This window comes from Ovis aries, chromosome 5 (assembly GCF_016772045.2).
Source record: "Ovis aries strain OAR_USU_Benz2616 breed Rambouillet chromosome 5, ARS-UI_Ramb_v3.0, whole genome shotgun sequence".
In the NCBI taxonomy this organism is placed as follows: domain Eukaryota; kingdom Metazoa; phylum Chordata; class Mammalia; order Artiodactyla; family Bovidae; genus Ovis; species Ovis aries.
This window is the reverse complement of record NC_056058.1, coordinates 8690927-8711359: the sequence shown is the minus strand read 5'-3', so window position 1 is coordinate 8711359 and position 20433 is coordinate 8690927. Positions and strand designations below refer to the sequence as shown.

The window sequence follows — 20433 nt, the reverse complement described above, 5'->3', positions numbered from 1 at the left end:
CCTGGTCACCTCTGTCTACTTCCTTCCTCTCCTCTTCCCCATATAACTCCATAAATACCTCTGAGCGGTCCAGACTATAGAGCGCACATAAGGAAGTGACTACTGGCTAGCTTGCTCTCTCCTCTTTTGATCTCACCGCATCTCATTCCAGTTACCTCTAACTACCCCCTCCATCTCCTCTTCTCCTTGTAACTCAGTGAACCTCTCTGAGTGTCCCTCAATGTGGAGAAACTTTTCATCCTTAACCTAGATGTTTTATCATCAGTGCTGTACAGATGGAGAAGTCTAGAGGCTACTGTAAAAATAAAACTGAAAACCAGAAGCAGGAGGCTTAAATCCAAAGCCTGAAAACATTAGAGAACTCTTGAATTCAGGGAACATTAAGCAATAGGAGCCCATCAAATGCCTTCATACCTACACCGAAACCAAGCTCCACCCAAGGGCCAACAAGTTCCAGAATAAGACATACCACGCAAATTCTCCAGCAACACAGGAACACTCCCCTGAGCTTCAATATACAGGCAGCTCAAAATTATCCCAAAACCTTTGATGTCTCATAACCCATTATGGGTCACTCCACTGCACTCCAGAGAGAAGAAACCCAGCTCCACCCACCAGAACTCCAACACAAGCCTCCCTAACCAGGAAACCTTGACAAGCCACTGATACAACCCCACCCAAAGTGAGGAAGCTCCATAATAAAGAGAACTCCACAAATTACCAGAATATAAAAAGGCCACCCCAAACGCAGCAACATAACCAAGATGAAGAGACAGAGGAATACTCAGCAGGTAAAGGAACAGGAAAGTTGCCCACCAAACCAAACAAAAGAGGAAGAAGTAGGGAATCTACCGGAGAAGGAATTCCGAATATTGATAGTGAAAATGATCCAAAATCTTGAAATCAAAATGGAATCACAGATAAATAGCCTAGAGACAAAGATGGAGAAGATGCAAGAAAGGTTTAACAAGGACCTAGAAGAAATAAAAAAGAGTCAAAATATAATGAATAACGCAATAAATGAGATCAGAAACACTCTGGAGGCAACAAATAGTAGAATAACGGAGACAGAAGATAGGATTACTGAAATAGAAGATAGAATGGTAGAAATAAATGAATCAGAGAGGAAACAAGAAAAACGAATTAAAAGAAATGAGGACAATCTCAGAGACCTCCAGGACAATATGAAACGCTCCAACATTCGAATTATAGGAGTCCCAGAAGAAGACAGAAAGAAAGATCATGAGAAGATCCTTGAGGAGATAATAGTTGAAAACTTCCCTAAAATGGGGAAGGAAATAATCGCCCAAGTCCAGGAACACAGAGAGTTCCAAATAAGATAAACCCAAGGTGAAACACCCCAAGACACATATTAATCAAATTAACAAAGATCAAACACAAAGAACAAATATTAAAAGCAGCAAGGGAAAAACAACAAATAACACACAAGGGGATTCCCATAAGGATAACAGCTGATCTTTCAATAGAAACTCTTCCGGCCAGGAGGGAATGGAATGGCAAGACATACTTAAAGTGATGAAAGACGATAACCTACAGCCCAGATTACTGTACCCAGCAAGGATCTCATTCAAATATGAAGGAGAAATCAAAAGCTTTACAGACAAGCAAAAGCTGAGAGAATTCAGCACCACCAAACCAGCTCTCCAACAAATTCTAAAGGATATTCTCTAGACAGGAAACATGAAAAGGGTGTATAAACCTGAACCCAAAACAATAAAGTAAATGGTAACGGGATCATACTTATCAATAATTACCTTAAACGTAAATGGGTTGAACGCCCCAACCAAAAGACAAAGACTGGCCGAATAGATACAAAAACAAGACCCCTCTCTATGCTGCTTGCAAGAGACCCACCTCAAAACAAGGGACACATACAGACTGAAAGTGAAGGGCTGGAAAAAGATATACCATGCAAATAGAGACCAAAAGAAAGCAGGAGTGGCAATACTCATATCCGATAAAATAGACTTTAAAACAAAGGCTGTGAAAAGAGACAAAGAAGGCCACTACATAATGATCAAAGGAACAATCCAAGAAGAAGATATAACGATTATAAATATATGTGCACCCAATATAGGAGCACCGCAATATGTAAGACAAATGCTAACAAGTATGAAAGGGGAAATCAACAATAACACAATAATAGTGGGAGACTTTAATACACCACTCTCAACTATGGACAGATCAACTAAACAGAAAATTAACAAAGAAACGCAAACTTTAAATGATACATTAGATCAGTTAGACCTAATTGATATCTATAGGACATTTCACCCCAAAACAATGAATTTCACCTTTTCTTCAAGTGCTCATGGAACCTTCTCCAGGATAGATCACATCCTGGCCATAAATCTAAACTTGATAAATTCAAAAAAATCGAAATCATTCCAAGCATCTTTTCTGACCATAATGCATTAAGATTAGATCTCAATTACAGGAGAAAAACTATTAAAAATGCCAACATATGGAGGTTGAACAACACACTTCTGATTAACCAACAAATCACAGAAGAAATCAAAAAAGAAATCAAAATATGCATACAAACGAATGAAAATGAAAACACAACAACCCAAAACCTGTGAGACACTATAAAAGCAGTGCTAAGAGGAAAGTTCATAGCAATACAGGCATACCTCAAGAAACAAGAGAAAAGTCAAATAAATAACCTAACTCTACAACTAAAGCAACTAGAAAAGGAAGAATTGGAGAACCCCAGAGTTAGTAGAAGGAAAGAAATCTTAAAAATTAGGGCAGAAATAAATGCAAAAGAAACAAAAGAGACCATAGCAAAAATCAACAAAGCCAAAAGCTGGTTCTTTGAAAGGATAAATAAAATTGACAAACCATTAGCCAGACTCATCAAGAAGCAAAGAGAGAAAAATCAAATCAATAAAATTAGAAATGAAAATGGAGAGATCACAAGAGACAACACAGAAATACAAAGGATCATAAGAGACTACTATCAGCAGTTGTATGCCAATAAAATGGACAACGTGGAAGAAATGGACAAATTCTTAGAAAAGTACAATTTTCCAAAACTGAACCAGGAAGAAATAGAAAATCTTAACAGACCCATCACAAGCACGGAAATTGAAACGGTAATCAGAAATCTTCCAGCAAACAAAAGCCCAGGTCCAGACGGCTTCACAGCTGAATTCTACCAAAAATTTCGAGAAGAGCTAACACCTATCCTCCTCAAACTCTTCCAGAAAATTGCAGAGGAAGGTAAACTTCCAAACTCATTCTATGAGGCCACCATCACCCTAATACCAAAACCTGACAAAGATGCCACAAAAAAAGAAAACTACAGGCCAATATCACTGATGAACATAGATGCAAAAATCCTCAACAAAATTCTAGCAATCAGAATCCAACAACACATTAAAAAGATCATACACCATGACCAAGTGGGCTTTATCCCAGGGATGCAAGGATTCTTCAATATCCGCAAATCAATCAGTGTAATTCACCACATTAACAAATTGAAAAATAAAAGGCATATGATTATCTCAATAGATGCAGAGAAGGCCTTTGACAAAATTCAACATCCATTTATGATAAAAACTCTCCAGAAAGCAGGAATAGAAGGAACATACCTCAACATAATAAAAGCTATCTATGACAAACCCACAGCAAACATTATCCTCAATGGTAAAAAATTGAAAGCATTTCCCCTACAGTCAGGAACAAGACAAGGGTGTCCACTTTCACCGCTACTATTCAACATAGTTCTGGAAGTTTTGGCCACAGCAATCGGAGCAGAAACAGAAATAAAAGGAATCCAAATTGGAAAAGAAGAAGTAAAACTCTCACTGCTTGCAGATGACATGATCCTCTACATGGAAAACCCTAAAGACTCCACCAGAAAATTACTAGAGCTAATCAATGAATATAGTAAAGTTGCAGGATATAAAATCAACACACAGAAATCCCTTGCATTCCTATACATGAATAATGAGAAAGTAGAAAAGAAATTAAGGAAACAATTCCATTCACCATTGCAACGAAAAGAATTAAATACTTAGGAATATATCTGCCTAAAGAAAGTAAAGACCTATATATAGAAAACTATAAAACACGGATGAAAGAAATCAAACAGGACACTAAAAGATGGAGAAATATACCATGTTCATGGATCGGAAGAATCAATATAGTGAAAATGAGTATACTACCCAAAGCAATTTACAAATTCAATGCACTCCCTATCTAGCTACCAGCCACATTTTTCACAGAACTAGAACAAATAATTTCAAGATTTCTTTGGAAATACAAAAAACCTCGAATAGCCAAAGCAATCTTGAGAAAGAAGAATGGAACTGGAGGAATCAACTTGCCTGACTTCAGGCTCTACTACAAAGCCACAGTCATCAAGACAGTATGGTACTGGCACAAAGACAGACATATAGATCAATGGAACAAAATAGAAAGCCCAGAGATAAATCCACACACATATGGACACCTTATCTTTGACAAAGGAGGCAAGAATATACAATGGAGTAAAGACAATCTCTTTAACAAGTGGTGCTGGGAAAACTGGTCAACCACTTGTAAAAGAATGAAACTAGATCACTTTCTAACACCGCACACAAAAATAAACTCAAAATGGATTAAAGATCTAAATGTAAGATCAGAAACTATAAAACTCCTAGAGGAGAACATAGGCAAAACACTCTCAGACATAAATCACAGCAGGATCCTCTATGATCCACCTCCCAGAATTCTGGAAATAAAAGCAAAAATAAACAAATGGGATCTAATTAAAATTAAAAGCTTCTGCACAACAAAGGAAAATATAAGCAAGGTGAAAAGACAGCCTTCGGAATGGGAGAAAATAATAGCAAATGAAGCAACTGACAAACAACTAATCTCAAAAATATACAAACAACTTCTGCAGCTCAATTCCAGAAAAATAAACGACCCAATCCAAAAATGGGCCAAAGAACTAAATAGACATTTCTCCAAAGAAGACATACGGATGGCTAACAAACACATGAAAGGATGCTCAACATCACTCATTATTAGAGAAATGCAAATCAAAACCACAATGAGGTACCACTTCACACCAGTCAGAATGGCTGCGATCCAAAAATCTGCAAGCAATAAATGCTGGAGAGGGTGTGGAGCAAAGGGAACCCTCCTACACTGTTGGTGGGAATGCAAACTAGTACAGCCACTATGGAGAACAGTGTGGAGATTCCTTAAAAAATTGCAAATAGAACTACCTTATGACCCAGCAATCCCACTGCTGGGCATACACACCGAGGAAACCAGAATTGAAAGAGACACATGTACCCCAATGTTCATCGCAGCACTGTTTATAATAGCCAGGACATGGGAACAACCTAGATGTCCATCAGCAGATGAATGGATAAGGAAGCTGTGGTACATATACACAATGGTGTATTACTCAGCCGTTAAAAAGAATTCATTTGAATCAGTTCTGATGAGATGGATGAAACTGGAGCCAATTATACAGAGTGAAGTAAGCCAGAAAGAAAAACACCAATACAGTATACTAACACATATATATGGAATTTAGGAAGATGGCAAGGACGACCCTGTATGCAAGACAGGAAAAAAGACACAGATGTGTATAACGGACTTTTGGACTCAAAGGGAGAGGGAGAGGGTGGGATGATTTGGGAGAATGGGAATTCTAACATGTATACTATCATGTAAGAATCGAATCGCCAGTCTATGTCTGACGCAGGATGCAGCATGCTTGGGGCTGGTGCGTGGGGATGGCCCAGAGAGATGTTGTGGGGCGGGAGGTAGGAGGGGGGTTCATGTTTGGAACGCATGTAAGAATTAAAGTTATTAAAATTTAAAAAATAAAAAACTAAAAAAAAATAGAAACAAATATGTAATAAAATATCAGGTAATAATAAGATATCGAAGGAAAGATATGCTTGCCTAGGTTTTTGCATTTATTCCCTAGTACCTCACTGAACACTCGATAAAGTCCTTCAAGATTTATCACTTCTTTAATTCTTTTGAAATACAAATTTTTGCTTATTAAAAAAAAAAAAGAAAAGAAAAGGCTGAGGAACCAGAGATTAAATTGCCAACATCCGCTGGATCATGGAAAAAGCAAGAGAGTTCCAGAAAAACATCTATTTCTGCTTTATTGACTATGCTAAAACCTTTGACTGTGTGGATCACAATAAACTGGAAAATTCTGAGAGAGATGGGAATACCAGACCACCTAGCCTGCCTCTTGAGAAATCTGTATGCAGGTCAGGAAGCAACAGTTAGAACTGGACATGGAACAACAGATTGGTTCCAAATAGGAAAATGAGTACGTCAAGGTTGTATATTGTCACCCTGCTTATTTAACTTCTATGCAGAGTACATCATGAGAAAAGCTGGGCTGGAAGAAACACAAGCTGGAATCGAGATTGCCGGGAGAAATATCAATAACCTCAGATATGCAGATGATACCACCCTTATGGCAGAAAGTGAAGAGGAACTAAAAAGCCTCTTGACGAAAGTAAAAGAGGAGAGTGAAAAAGCTGACCTAAAGCTCAACATTCAGAAAACGAAGATCATGGCATCCGGTCCCATCATTTCATGGGAAATAGATGGGGAAACAGTGGAAACCCTGTCAGACTTTGTTTTTTTTTTGTGCTCCAAAATCACTGCATATGGTGATTGCAGCCGTGAAATTAAAAGACACTTACTCCTTGGAAGAAAAGTTATGACCAACCTATATAGCATATTCAAAAGCAGAAACATTACTTTGCTAACTAAGGTCCATCTAGTCAAGGCTATGGTTTTTCCTGTGGTCACGTATGGATGTGAGAGTTGGACTGCGAAGAAGGCTGAGCATGGAAGAATTTATGCTTTTGAACTGTGGTGTTGGAGAAGACTCTTGAGAGTCCCTTGGACTGCAAGGAGATCCAACAAGTCCATTCTGAAGGAGATCAACCCTGGGATTTCTTTGGAAGGAATGATGCTCAAGCTGAAACTCCAGTACTTTGGCCACCTCATGCGAAGAGTTGATTCATTGGAAAAGACTTTCATGCTGGGAGGGATTGGGGGCAGGAGGAGAAGGGGACGACAGAGGATGAGATGGCTGAATGGCATCACTCACTGGATGAAGGTGAGTCTGAGTGAACTCTGGGAGTTTGTGATGGACAGGGAGGCCTGGCGTGCTGCGATTCATGGGGTCGCAAAGAGTCAGACACGACTGAGCGACTGAACTGAACTGAACTGAAGTGAACCATGGCAACTACAGCAGCTTTCCTGTAGGCACAAAAGAGCTTCAGACCCAAAGATGCTTCTGAGCAGGAGAGAATCAGCCATTGATGGTGCTTATACAGACAGCACATCAGAGGCAGTCTGCATATCAGGCTCTGTGCAGGCCAAGAGGCTCCTTGCTCCACCCCATCTAGAGTGTCACACACTAGCACTTCTTGCTCCAGGAGTGCTCCCCTCTGGGCTGACTGAGCTGGTGCAGGAGTGGAGGAGCACACAGTTAGGGGGAACAAGGTCAGCTCAGATCTGACCCTCAGGGCTTCAGCCCTAGCACCTTGGGGCTTGCCTGCCTCCTGTTAAGCCAGTAATGGCTACTAAGCAAACAGGAAGCTCTATCTCATATTTGCTTCAAGCCCAAAACTGTCCATCATTCTTAGCAAGATGATTGCAACCAGTACACCCTAGAGACAGGCATGGATTGTGATAACATCAAATCTAATTCTTCCAGTAAAGCCACTGGGCACACATCAATTGTATACGACTGTTCCCAGAGAAATACACCACTTGAAGACCACAACAGTTAACTGTGGCACATAATTTCAGATGTATAAACAAAGGTATGTAAAATGAAAAGACAGAAGAATTTGTCCCAACTGGAAGAGCAAAAGATCAAGCCTTAAAAAACAGCTAGAGAAAACACAGAGAGTTTACCAGATTTTGAGTTCAATGCATTAATAAAGATGATATAAAACTCCATTTTCTCAAGCTAAATTGATTCAAAAAATCTTCCAAAAGAAGCTTTATTTCCAATATTCACCCTATGAATTTGTTAATAAGTGGAAGACCATAAAATATTTAATTTTGTGAAAAAAAGGACTGAGGAACACAATGATATTTAAACAGGTGTCATTCCAATCCCAAAGAAAGGCAATGCTAAAGAATGCTCAAACTACCACACAATTGCACTCATCTCACACGCTAGTAAAGTAATGCTCAAAATTCTCCAAGCCAGGCTTCAGCAATACGTGAACCAACTTCAGTCGTGTCCGACTCTGTGTGACCCCATAGACAGCAGCCTACCAGGCTCCCCCGTCCCTGAGATTCTCCAGGCAAGAACACTGGAGTTGGTTGCCATTTCCTTCTCCAATGCATGAAAGTGAAAAGTGAAAGGGAAGTCGCTCAGTTGTGTCTGACTCTTCGCGACCCCATGGAGCACAGCCTACCAGGCTCCTCTGTCCATGGGATTTTCCAGGCAAGAGTACTGGAGTGGGGTGCCATCGCCTTCTCTGCAAAATCCCACTAGTAAAGGCAAACATGTAGAAAGGCTGAGGATCAAATCACTTAAGCTAGAATGAAAATTTAATAGACAAAAAGAATTTCTAAAGTCAAGTATAGCTACAATAAAAATTAAAGGGATAAATAGTGAGTTGTTAAATATGACAACAAACACACAAATGTAGGCCAGGAAGTTAAAAATGTAGTGCTATTTCAAAGTGCAGAAACTTAAAAAAGACAGCCTGTTTTGAAAAGAAATATAGTTGTAGGTCATCATATAAAAACTCATTGTTTACCATACATCAAAAAACTACATTGGATACACAAAGACTAGAAAGAAACACAAACATATTACTTTGCTGTCTAGTCACTCATTCTGTCTGACTTGTTGCTACCCCATGGACGGCAGCATGCTAGGCTTCCCTGTCCCTTCAGCATCTCCTGGAGCTTGCTCAAAGCATACCACTAAATAAAACATCAAACCTTAAGTAACACACAGAAGGAAAAAACAAGAACTCCAAAGGCAAAAAACAAGTAACACACTGGCAATAAGCAATACCTATGGATAACCTCTTTCAGTGTCAGTAGACTAAATACTTTAATAAGACACTATTCTCAGTGAATTCTTCATAAATCTATGATGCCCCACCAAAGAATGAAATATCAAAGCATTTTTTTTTCTCCAAAGGTAAGTAAATTGTGGAATAGGAAAAAATAAAATCTGTCTGTATACAAGACTGAGAATAAAGCTTAAAAAAGAAGTGCCTAAATTGTATAAAGATGTTGAATCCAAAGAAGGAAAGAAAAATGGAAATTCAAGAAAATACATACAAGGAGAAAATTTTATTCCACAATGATCAAAGAATCACAATTTCTGGTTCTAAGGCTTTGGGTTATGCAGTCCAGGGAACTATTATAATTGGTCTTTTATACTTGGTGTCAAATATAAACTCTTCAGAGCCCCTTTTATATCTTGATTTCTTACACTGTATAAATGGGATTCAGCATGGGTGTGATAACAGTGTACTTCACCAAGGAAATTGTACTTGAATGTGAGCTGTGGGTGGCACCAGAGCTAAGGTAAATTCCTAAGGCTACAAAACAAAATAAGGAGAAAACCAAGAGGTGAGATGCACAGGTAGAAAATGCTTTATATTTCCCTTGAGTTGATGTGATCGTACACATGCAGGGAACTATTTTACAGTAAGAGTAAAGGATACCAGCAAAAGGACCACCACACATCAGGACAGCTGCAAAATACATCACTATATTATTAAGAAAGTTGTCAAAACTGGCAAGTTGTACCACCTGACTGAGTTCACAGAAAAAGTGGGATGTTTGCACAACTGGATAGAAGGACAGTCACAGCACCATTAAGCTGTGTAGCAAGGAATACAAGGCAATCAGCACCCAGGATATCAGAACCAGCAGTCCACAGAGCCAGGGGCTCACGATGATCACGTAGTGCAGGGGGTGGCGGATGGCCACGTACCAATCATAGGCCATCATAGTCAGCAGGAAATCATCTAATCCTGCAAAGAGAATGTAAAAATACATCTGGGTGATGCAGCCTTCATAGGTGATATCTTTCCTCTGTCTCTGGATGTTCCATAGCATCTTTGGGATGGTGGTAGAAATGAAACAGAGGTCTACAAAGGACAGGTTGGAGAGGAAGAAGTCATGGGGGTGTGGATATGGGAGTCTGCGCCAACAATCAAGATGATGAACAGGTTTCCAAACACAGTGATCAGGTACATGGTGAGGAAAAGCCCAAATATGAGGGGTTGTAGTTCTGGTTCCTTGGAAAGTTCCAAAAGAAGAAATCCTGAAATTTGTGTATTGTTACTTGGTTCCATGAGGTGGGGGTGACTACCAGGAAAAAAGGAAATAATGAAAATTTTCACTCCTACTGGTATAATTCACATAGCTGAATTACTGAAATTTCTATTCAGCTCTCAAGAAGCTGGTGTTAATATTTTATTTTCAGGTAAGTTCTCTTTGAACGTATGTTTGTATGTTTATATTTTTAGCCATTTCAGTCTTGTCCAACACTGGGAGACCCCAAAGACCATAGCACACTGGCCTCCACTGTCCATCGGATTTCCCAAGAAAGAGTTCCGGAGTGGGTTGCCATGCTCTCCTCCAGGGTGTCTTTCCAAACCAAGTATTAAACCCACATCTCTTAAATGGCTGTTACATTACAGGTGGATTCTAAACCACTAAGTCACCACAGAAGGCCCTTTGACAGCATACTTCATTTCCTTTCTGACTAGGAATTTTTTCCCATTCTCACCACATTTGCTAAGAGGTCATATATTCTGGAGTTTTAATGTGATATTTCTTCATTCACTTGAGAAATACATATTTAGTGCTAACCATGTTCCAAGCACATGGAAGCAAGCAGTAGAACTGCTGAAAAGTAAACCTCTCACAATCCAAGGACAGTGAACGAGGATATTAAAATAAAATATCATAGAATATGTCAGAAAGTGACAGATATTAAGAACAAAACAAAATCAGATTTAAAGGAGAGTGGTAGGAGGTGTTATTTTGTCCTGAGTATTCAGGAAAGTCCAGCAAACTAGGTGATGTTTCAACAGATTCCTAAAGAAAGAGAGACAAGGAGCTAGTGTGATGTCAGAATTCTGTGCCTTGAAGAGGGAGCTGGCACTGCTAAGGACCTGGGGAAGATGCCTGTTCCACAAGTTTAAGTGCAAATACGAAAGCTCCATATTCTTTTGCCTTCAGTCTGCTGTCTTTGAAACCAAGCTTTTGCTCCCTCCCTCTTCTTCCCTCCCCCACCCCTTTTGCTTGTATGTGTAAGGTAGGACTTCTTTCATAAAAAAAAAAAAAAAAACAAACAAACAAACAAAAAAAACCCACCAAAATGCCAGTATTTTCTTAAGCCATGATGTGTAACCAGTGACTCTGTGGCTATATGGCACAGAACACTAAATTTTGGTCCCATGGCTGAAACTTTAGGGTGACTAAAAATAGTGCCTGTGAAACATGACATCTATCTTGGATGGCCATTTGATCTCTAAATATGAGGAATTTTGTACAGTCCACAGAACTCCTGTCTATAGCAGAGTTGATTTTCAATATTAAATGTGGGCAAAAACACATTTTCTCCAAGAATTTTAAACTAATTTTTATTTTTAAATGGTTGACCAAAACTTGTCAGTAAATTTTACATGTAGAAACATTTAAAAATCATTTCTAGCAAGCACTTGACATCTAGTCAGCTCTCTACTCCTTTTTCCATTTTGTTTTATCCTATCAGTAAATAATTCCTAATAATTAAGCAGCAGAGCATTCATCTTTACAAATATATGAGGAAGCCAGATGTTGATAAACTTATTCTTTCTTAATCTGGACAAAGTAAACCTAACATTTTTCTGGTGAGCATGTTTTATGAATCCTCCATTGTGCTCCATTCTGTCACATGTGCATTTTTCATGCTAAACTGCAATTACTTAAACTCTTCCCCGTTCCCTCTAAATTAATTTTCCAAAGTTGAAGTCTAGTCTTTCCCCCCTTAGGCTATGCATTAATTGAGGCTTTCTTTTCACCATACTTTGTAATGTCTAGTATACAGTATTTCTACTTCCCACATCTTTGCTCTGCACAGTCACCTTGCCCTTCCTCCCACCACCTAAGAAGATAAGATGATCAGACTAACAGGTGAAGTCTACAAGGTGTCTGTGTGTTTTGCGTAGCTTCAGAGTTAGATCGAAATTGCCAGGCACAGATTTAGTCTTGTCATTTTGTTTACACGTTGGGGAAAAAGAATTCAGTTTATTAAACGTTTCATGTAACTGCACCCAAGTTTTGCCAAGCTGGGAACTTGGACCTTTTCTGTGTAGTGACTTTTTAATTCTAGTTTTCATAACCTGGAGATCAGACTGTTGCTTTCGCATGATGTACGTAGTGTCTCATGACTGGAGTTTGCTTTGTTTTATAGTATATGTACTCCTTGTATTTTTCAAGAGCTATTTTGTAAACAGATGATGTATTTCTCCATTGAAAATACAATTAAAAAAAAAAAACAGCACAATTCCGCCCCCCCCCCCAAAAAAAAGAAAAAAAAACACACAATGATCTGGCTTCGTTACACACTCTTGGCTTCCTTCCTCTCTGACGCTCTCCTGCAGTGTCTGTGGAGCTATCAGACTTGCCTGCCTGCAGATTGGGAGAGAAAGCTTTCCCTGTAGAAGTCAAAATTCCTCCCTAAATGATTACTGATGCAGATGGAATTTTGTACCCATAGACGACAACAGGAAGTGATTAAATCAAGCATTGCTTCCCAGACAGATGTAGAACTTCAAACATAAGAACCAGGTTCCTCACCAACCAAAGTGGCACTGGCTGAGGGACTGCAGCAGTGGAGATATTTGGAGTTTCTTATGTCAGCTCATTAGACATGTTTCCTTTGGTTATTCTAACCTGTAATTACATGATTTCCCTTGCGGAAACTTTTCTGGACAGAATGGATTTTTTTTTCCCCCTACTGATTCACTGTTCCTAAGACACTACATTATAAGTTACATGAATTCATTTTTCATCACTACTTCTCCTTTAATTCTCTTGCTTCCAAACTCCTAAGAGTCCCAGAATGTCATCACATCCAAGAATATAAAATTTTCTTTAAATTGTAACATTGAGGATTTGTCTTGACTAAGTCCCTTGGGTCTTTAACGCTTTGATTTATGGCGGGAACTGAAATACAATACTTGGGTGTTTTATCCGGACCAGTCTGAAATGTAGTACTTGGGTGCAATCTCAAAAACAACAGAATAATCTCTGCTGGTTTCAAGGCAAACCATTCAATAGCACAATAATCCAAGTTTATGCCCTGACCAGTAATGCTGAAGAAGCTGAAGTTGAATGGTTCTATGAAGACCTACAAGACCTTCTAGAACTAACATCCCAAAAGATGTCCTTTTTATTATAAGGGACTGGAATGCAAAAGTAGGCAGTCAAGAAACACCAGGAGTAACAGGCAAATTTGACCTTGGAGTACAGAAGGAAACAGGGCAAAGGCTAATAGAGTTTTTCCAACAGAATGCACTGGTCATAGCAAACAATTTCTTCTAACAACACAAGAGAAGACTCTACACATGGACATCACCAGATGGTCAATACTGAAATCAGATTTACTATATTCTTTGCAGTCAAAGATGGAGAAGCTCTATACAGTCAACAAAAACAAGACTGGGAGTGGACTGTGGCTCAGATCATGAACTCCTTATTGCCAAATTTAGACTTAAATTGAAGAAAGTAGGGAAAACCACTAGGCCATTCAGGTGTGACCCAAATAAAATCCCTTATGATTATACAGCAGAAGTGAGAAATAGATTTAAGGGACTAAATCTGATAGAGTGCCTGATGAACTATGGACGGAGGTTCATGACATTGAACAGGAGACAGGGAGAGAGACAATACTCAAGAAAAAGAAATGCAAAAAAGCAAAATGGTTGTCTGAGCAGGCCTGGCAAACAGCTGTGAAAAGAAGAGAAGCAAAAAGCATAGGAGAAAAGGACAGATATACCCATTCAAATATGGAGTTCCAAAGAATACCAAGAAGAGATAAGCCTTCCTAAGTGATTAGTGCAAAGAAATAGAGGGAAACAATAAAATGGGAAAAACTAAAGATCTCTTCAAGAAAATTAGAGATACAAAGGGACCATTTCATGCAAAGATGGGCACAATAAACGACAGAAATGGTATGGATCCACAGAAGCAGAAGATATTAAGGAGCGGTGGCAAGAATACACAGAAGTACTATACAAAGAAGATCATCACGACCCAGATAATCATGATGATATGATCACCCACCTAGAGCCAGACATCCTGGAATGTGAAGTCAAGTGAGCTTTGGGAGCGTCACTATAAACAAAGCTAGGATAGGTGACGGACTTTCAGTTGAGCTATTTCAAATCCTGAAAGATGATGCTGTGAAAGTGCTGCACTCAATATGCCAGCAAATTTGGAAAACTCAGCAGTGGCCACAGGACTGTAAAAGGTCAGTTTTCATTCCAATCCCAAAGAAAGGCAATGCCAAAGAATGCTCAGACTACCACACAACCACACTCATCTCACATGCTAGTAAAGAAATGCTCAAAATTTCCAAGCCAGACTTCAGTAATATGTGAACCTTGAAATTCCAGATGTTCAAGCTGGTTTTAGAAAAGGCAGAGGAACCAGAGATCAAATTGCCAACATCTGCTGGATCATTGAAAAAGCAAGAAAGTTCCAGAAAATCTATTTCTGCTTTATTGACTATGCCAAAGCCTTTGACTGTGTGGATCACAATAAACTGTGGAAAACTCTGAAAGAGATGGGAATACCAGACCACCTGATCTGCTTCTTGATAAATCTGTATGCAGGTCAGGAAGTAACAGTTAGAACTGGATCTGGAACAACAGACTGGTACCAAATAGGAAAAGGAGTACATGAAGTCTGTATATTGTCACCCTGCTTATTTAACTTAGGTGCAGTGTACATTATAGGAAAATTCTGGACTGGATGAAGCACAAGCCAGAATTAAGATTTCTAGGAGTAATAACAATAACCTTAAATTTCACAATTTCTATGGAAATACAGAAAAACTTCAAATAGCCAAAGCAATCTTGAGAAAGAAGAATGGAACTGGAGGAATCAACTTGCCTGACTTCAGCCTCTACTACAAAGCCACAGTCATCAAGACAGTATGATACTGACACAAAGACAGAAATATAGATCAATGGAACAAATAGAAAGCCCAGAGATAAATCCACACACCTATGGACACCTTATCTTTGACAAAGGAGGCAAGAATATACAATGGAGTAAAGACAATCTCTTTAACAAGTGGTGCTGGGAAAACTGGTCAACCACTTGTAAAATAATGAAACTAGAACACTTTCTAACACCATACACAAAACTCAAAATGGATTAAAGATCTAAATGTAAGACCAGAAAGTATAAAACTCCTAGAAGAGAACATAGGCAAAACACTGTCCGACATACATCACAGCAGGATCCTCTATGACCCACCTCCCAGAATATTGGAAATAAAAGCAAAAATAAACAAGTGGGACCTAATTAAACTTAAAAGCTTTTTCACAACAAAGGAAACTATAAGCAAGGTGAAAAGACAGCCTTCGGAATGGGAGAAAATAATAGCAAATGAAGCAACTGACAAACAACTAATCTCAAAAATATACAAGCAACTTATGCAGCTTAATTCCAGAAAAATAAATGACCCAATCAAAAAATGGGCCAAAGAACTAAATAGACATTTCTCCAAAGAAGACATACAGATGGCTAATAAACACATGAAAAGATGCTCAACATCACTCATTATCAGAGAAATGCAAATCAAAACCACAATGGGGTACCATTTCACACCAGTCAGAATGGCTGCGATCCAAAAGTCTACAAGCAATAAATTCCAGAGAGGGTGTGGAGAAAAGGGAACCCTGTTACACTGTTGGTGGGAATGCAAACTAGTACAGCCACTATGGAGAACAGTGTGGAGATTCCTTAAAAAACTGGAAATAGAACTGCCTTATGACCCAGCAATCCCACCGCTGGGCATACACGGAGGAAACCGGAATTGAAAGAGACACATGTACCCCAATGTTCATCACAGCACTGTTTATAATAGCCAGGACATGGAGGAAACCTAGATATCCATCAGCAGATGAATGGATAAGAAAGCTGTGGTACATATACACAATGGAGTATTACTCAGCCATTAAAAAGAATACATTTGAATCAGTTCTAATGAGGTGGATGAGTCTGAAGCCTATTATACAGAGTGAAGTAAGTAAAAAAAAACAAAAACAAAAAAACAAAAAACACCAATATAGTATACTAATGCATATATATGGAATTTAGATAACCCTGTATGTGAGACAGCAAAGAGACACATATGTATAGAACAGTATTTTGGACTCTGTAGGAGAGGGAGAGGGTGGGATGATTTGGGAGAATGGTATTGAAACATGTATAATATCATATATGAAATGAGTCATCAGCCCAGGTTCAATGCATGATACTGGATGCTTGGGGCTGGTGCACTGGGATGACCCAGAGGGATGGTACAGGGAGGGAGGAGGAAGAGGGGTTCAGGATGGGGAACACGTGTATACCTGTGGCGGATACATGTTAATGTATGGCAAAACCAATACAATATCGTAAAGTAATTAACCTCCAATTAAAATAAATAAATTTATTAAAAAAAAATCCTCAGATATGCGGATGACACCACCCTTATGGCAGAAAGCAAAGAAGAACTAAAGAGCCTCATGATGAAAGTGAAAGAGGAGAGTGAAAAAGTTGGGTTAAAACTCAGTATTCAGAAAACTAAGATCATGGCATTCAGTCCCATCACTTCATGGGAAATAGATGCAGAAACAGTGGCAACATTGGCTGACTTTATTTTTTGAGGCTCCAAAATCACTGCAGATGGTGACTGCAGCCATGAAATTAAAAGACACTTACTCCTTGGAAGGAAAGTTATTACCAACCTAGACAGAATATTAAAAACAGAGACATTACTTTGTCAACAAAGGTCCTTCTAGTCAAGTCTCTGGTTTTTCCAGTAGTCATATATGGATGTGAGAGTTGGATTATAAAGAAAGCTGAGTGCTGAAGAAATGATGCTTTTGAACTGTGATGTTGGAGAAGACTCTTCACAGTCCCTTGGACTGCAAGGATATCTAACCTGTCCTTCCTAAAGGAAATCAGTCCTGAAAGGAAATCAGTCATTGGAAGGACTGATATTGAAGCTGAAACTCCAATACTTTGGCCACCTGTTGCAAAGAACTGACTCATTTGAAAAGACCTTAATGCTGGAAAAGATTGAAGGTAGCAGGTGAAGGGTATGACAGAGGATGAGATGTTTGGATGGCATCACCGACTCAATGGACATGAATTTGAGTAATCTCCTGGAGTTGATGATGGACAGGGAGATGTGGCATGCTGCATCCATGAGGTTGCAAAGAGTTGCACACAACTGAGCAACTGAACTGAACTGAACTGTACTGAACTTATGGCAGGGACAGAACCACTGAAATTTCTAAACTGTACTATTCTACTTTTCAAAGAGAGGGATGAATGCAAGGGATTTCTGTGTGTTGATTTTATATCCTGCAACTTTACTATATAAAGTCGATTTTGTTGGATATGAGTATTGCTACTCCTGCTTTCTTTTGGTATCTATTTGCATGGAATATCTTTTCCCAGACCTTCACTTTTAGTCTGTATGTGTCCCTTGTTTAGAGGTGAGTCTCTTGTAGGCAGCATATATAGGGGTCTTGTTTTTGTATCCTTCAGCCAGTCTTTGCCTTTTGGTTGGGGCATTCAACCCATTTACGTTTAAGGTAATTATTGATAAATATGATCCTGTTGCCATTTACTTTATTGTTTTGGGTTCGAGTTTATACACCCTTTTTGTGTTTCCTGTCTAGAGAAGATCCTTTAGCATTTGTTGGAGAGCTGGTTTGGTGGTGCTGAATTCTCTCAACTTTTGCTTGTCTGGAAAGCTTTTGATTTTTCCTTCGTATTTGAATGAGATCCTTGCTGGGTACAGTAATCTGGGCTGTAGGTTATTTTCTTTCATCACTTTAAGTATGTTTGCCATTCCCTCCTGGCCTGAAGAGTTTCTATTGAAAGATCTGCAGTTATCCTTATGGAAATCCCCTTATGTGTTATTTGTTGTTTTTCCCTTGCTGCTTTTAATATTGGTTCTTCCTGTTTAATCTTTGTTAATTTGATTAATATGTGTTTTGGGATGTTTCGTCTTGGGTTTATCCTGTCTGGAACTCTCTGGGTTTCTCGGACTTGGGTGATTATTTCCTTCCCCATTTTAGGGAAGTTTTGAGCTATTATCTCCTCAAGTATTTTCTCATGGTCTTTCTTTTTGTCTTCTTCTTCTGGGACTCCTATAATTCGAATGTTGGAGTGTTTCATATTGTCCTGGAGGTCTCTAAGATTGTCCTCATTTCTTTTAATTTGTTTTTCTTTTTCCTCTCTGATTCATTTATTTCTACCATTCTATCTTCTATTTCACTAATCCTATCTTCTGCCTCCGTTATTCTACTATTTGTTGCCTCTAGAGTGTTTCTGATCTCATTCATTGCATTATTCATTATATATTGACTCATTTTTATTTCTTCTAGGTTCTTGTTAAACCTTTCTTGCATCTTCTCAGTCCTTGTCTACAAGCTATTTATCTGTGATTCCATTTTAATTTCAAGATTTTGGATCATTTTCACTATCAGTATTTGGAATTCTTTCTCAGGTAGATTCCCTATCTCTTTCTCTTTTATTTGGTTTGGTGGGCATTTCTCCTATTCCTTTACCTGCTGAGTATTCCTCTGTCTCTTCATCTTGGTTATATTTCTGCATTTGGGGTGGCCTTCCTGTAATCTGGGAATTTGTGGAGTTCTCTTTATTATGGAGTTTTCTCACAGTGGGTGGGGTTGTACCAGTGGCTTGTCAAGGTTTCTTGGTTAGTGAAGAAACCTGGTGAGTGGAGCTGGATTTCTTCTCTCTGGAGCTCTATGAAGTGTCTGGTAATGAGTTATTAGATGTCAGTGGTTTTGGAGTAACTTTGATCTGCCTGTATATTGAAGCTAAGGGGTGTGTTCCTGTGTTGCTGGAGAATTTGCGTGGTATGTCTTGCTCTGGAACTTGTTGGCCCTTGGATGGTGCTTGGTTTCAGTGTAGGTATGGAAGTGTTTGATGAGCTCCTATCGGTTAATGTTCCCTGGATTCAGGAGTTCTCTGATGTTCTCAGGATTTGGACTTAAGCCTCCTGCTTCTGGTTTTCAGTTTTATTTTTACAGTAGCCTCTAGACTTCTCCATCTATACAGGACTGATGATAAAACATCTAGGTTAAAGATGAAAAGTTTCTCCACATTGAGGAACACCCAGAGAGGTTCACAGAGTTACATGGAGAAGAGAAGAGGGAGGGGGTAGTTAGAGGTTACTGGAATGAGATGAGGTGGGATCAAAAGAGGAGAGAGCAAGCTGTCCAGTAATCACTTCCTTATGTACACTCCACACTCTGGACTGCTCAGAGATGTTCACGGATTTATATAGGGAAGAGGAGAGGGGGGAAGTAGACAGAGGTGACCAGGAAGATAAAAGAGGGAAATGAAAAGGAGAGAGACAGATCCAGCCAGCAACCAGTTCCCTAAGTGTTCTCCATTGTCTGGAACACACAGAGATTCACAGAGTTGGGTAGAGAAGAGAAGGGGGAGGGAGGAGACAGAGACAACCTGGTGAAGAAAAAGGAGAGTCCAAAGGAGGAGACAGTGGTCAATCCAGTAATCTAGCTCTCAGGTAAAATTGGGTACTGAAGATTGGGTTTTAAAATGTACAAAATTGACAACAAATACCAAAAAGCAAAGATTAAAAATCTAGAGTAGAGGTTGGATTTTCAAAAATACAATATTAAAGAAAAGAAGAAGAAGAAGTAGAGAAAAAAAAAGTTACAAGAATTATTAAAACAGCAACAACAACCACCACATACACACACACTATATATATATATATATGGCATTTGCTTTAAAAATAGGATTTTTTTTGAAAAGTAATAGTAGGTTATAAAAATAAAAATTAAAGATATATCTGGGGCTTTCTCTGGTGTTGTGGGCAGTGTGGGGTCACTTCCAAGGCAGTTCCCTATGTTCAGCTTCTTCTGTTTGCAGGTCTCTTCTATGTCTGATTTCCACCCTGACACAAGGAGGGCGGTGGTGGACACTTTTTTTTAATTTTTAGGTTCACGTGTTCAGTCGTGCTGTGGGAAGGGAGGGATGCTGCAAACAAATAACACTAGCGTGTGCCCGCAGTGTCTCAGCCCCGTTGGGCCTGCCCCTGCTCACAGCGCACACCGTTCAGGCTCTATGTTGCTCTGCCAGGAACCGTCTGAGGCCGGCCCTAGG

The 20433-nt window shown here is 39.2% G+C and overlaps 1 long non-coding RNA gene and 1 pseudogene across 1 annotated transcript in view; both read right to left on the bottom strand.

Moving 5' to 3' along the window:
* LOC132659866 (uncharacterized) overlaps window positions 1-20433 on the bottom strand; it is a 995695-nt gene that overhangs the window by 362879 nt on the left and 612383 nt on the right. The gene's annotated exons all lie outside the window — the stretch shown is intronic.
* On the bottom strand, window positions 9407-10349 carry LOC101103385 (olfactory receptor 7A17-like; annotated as a pseudogene).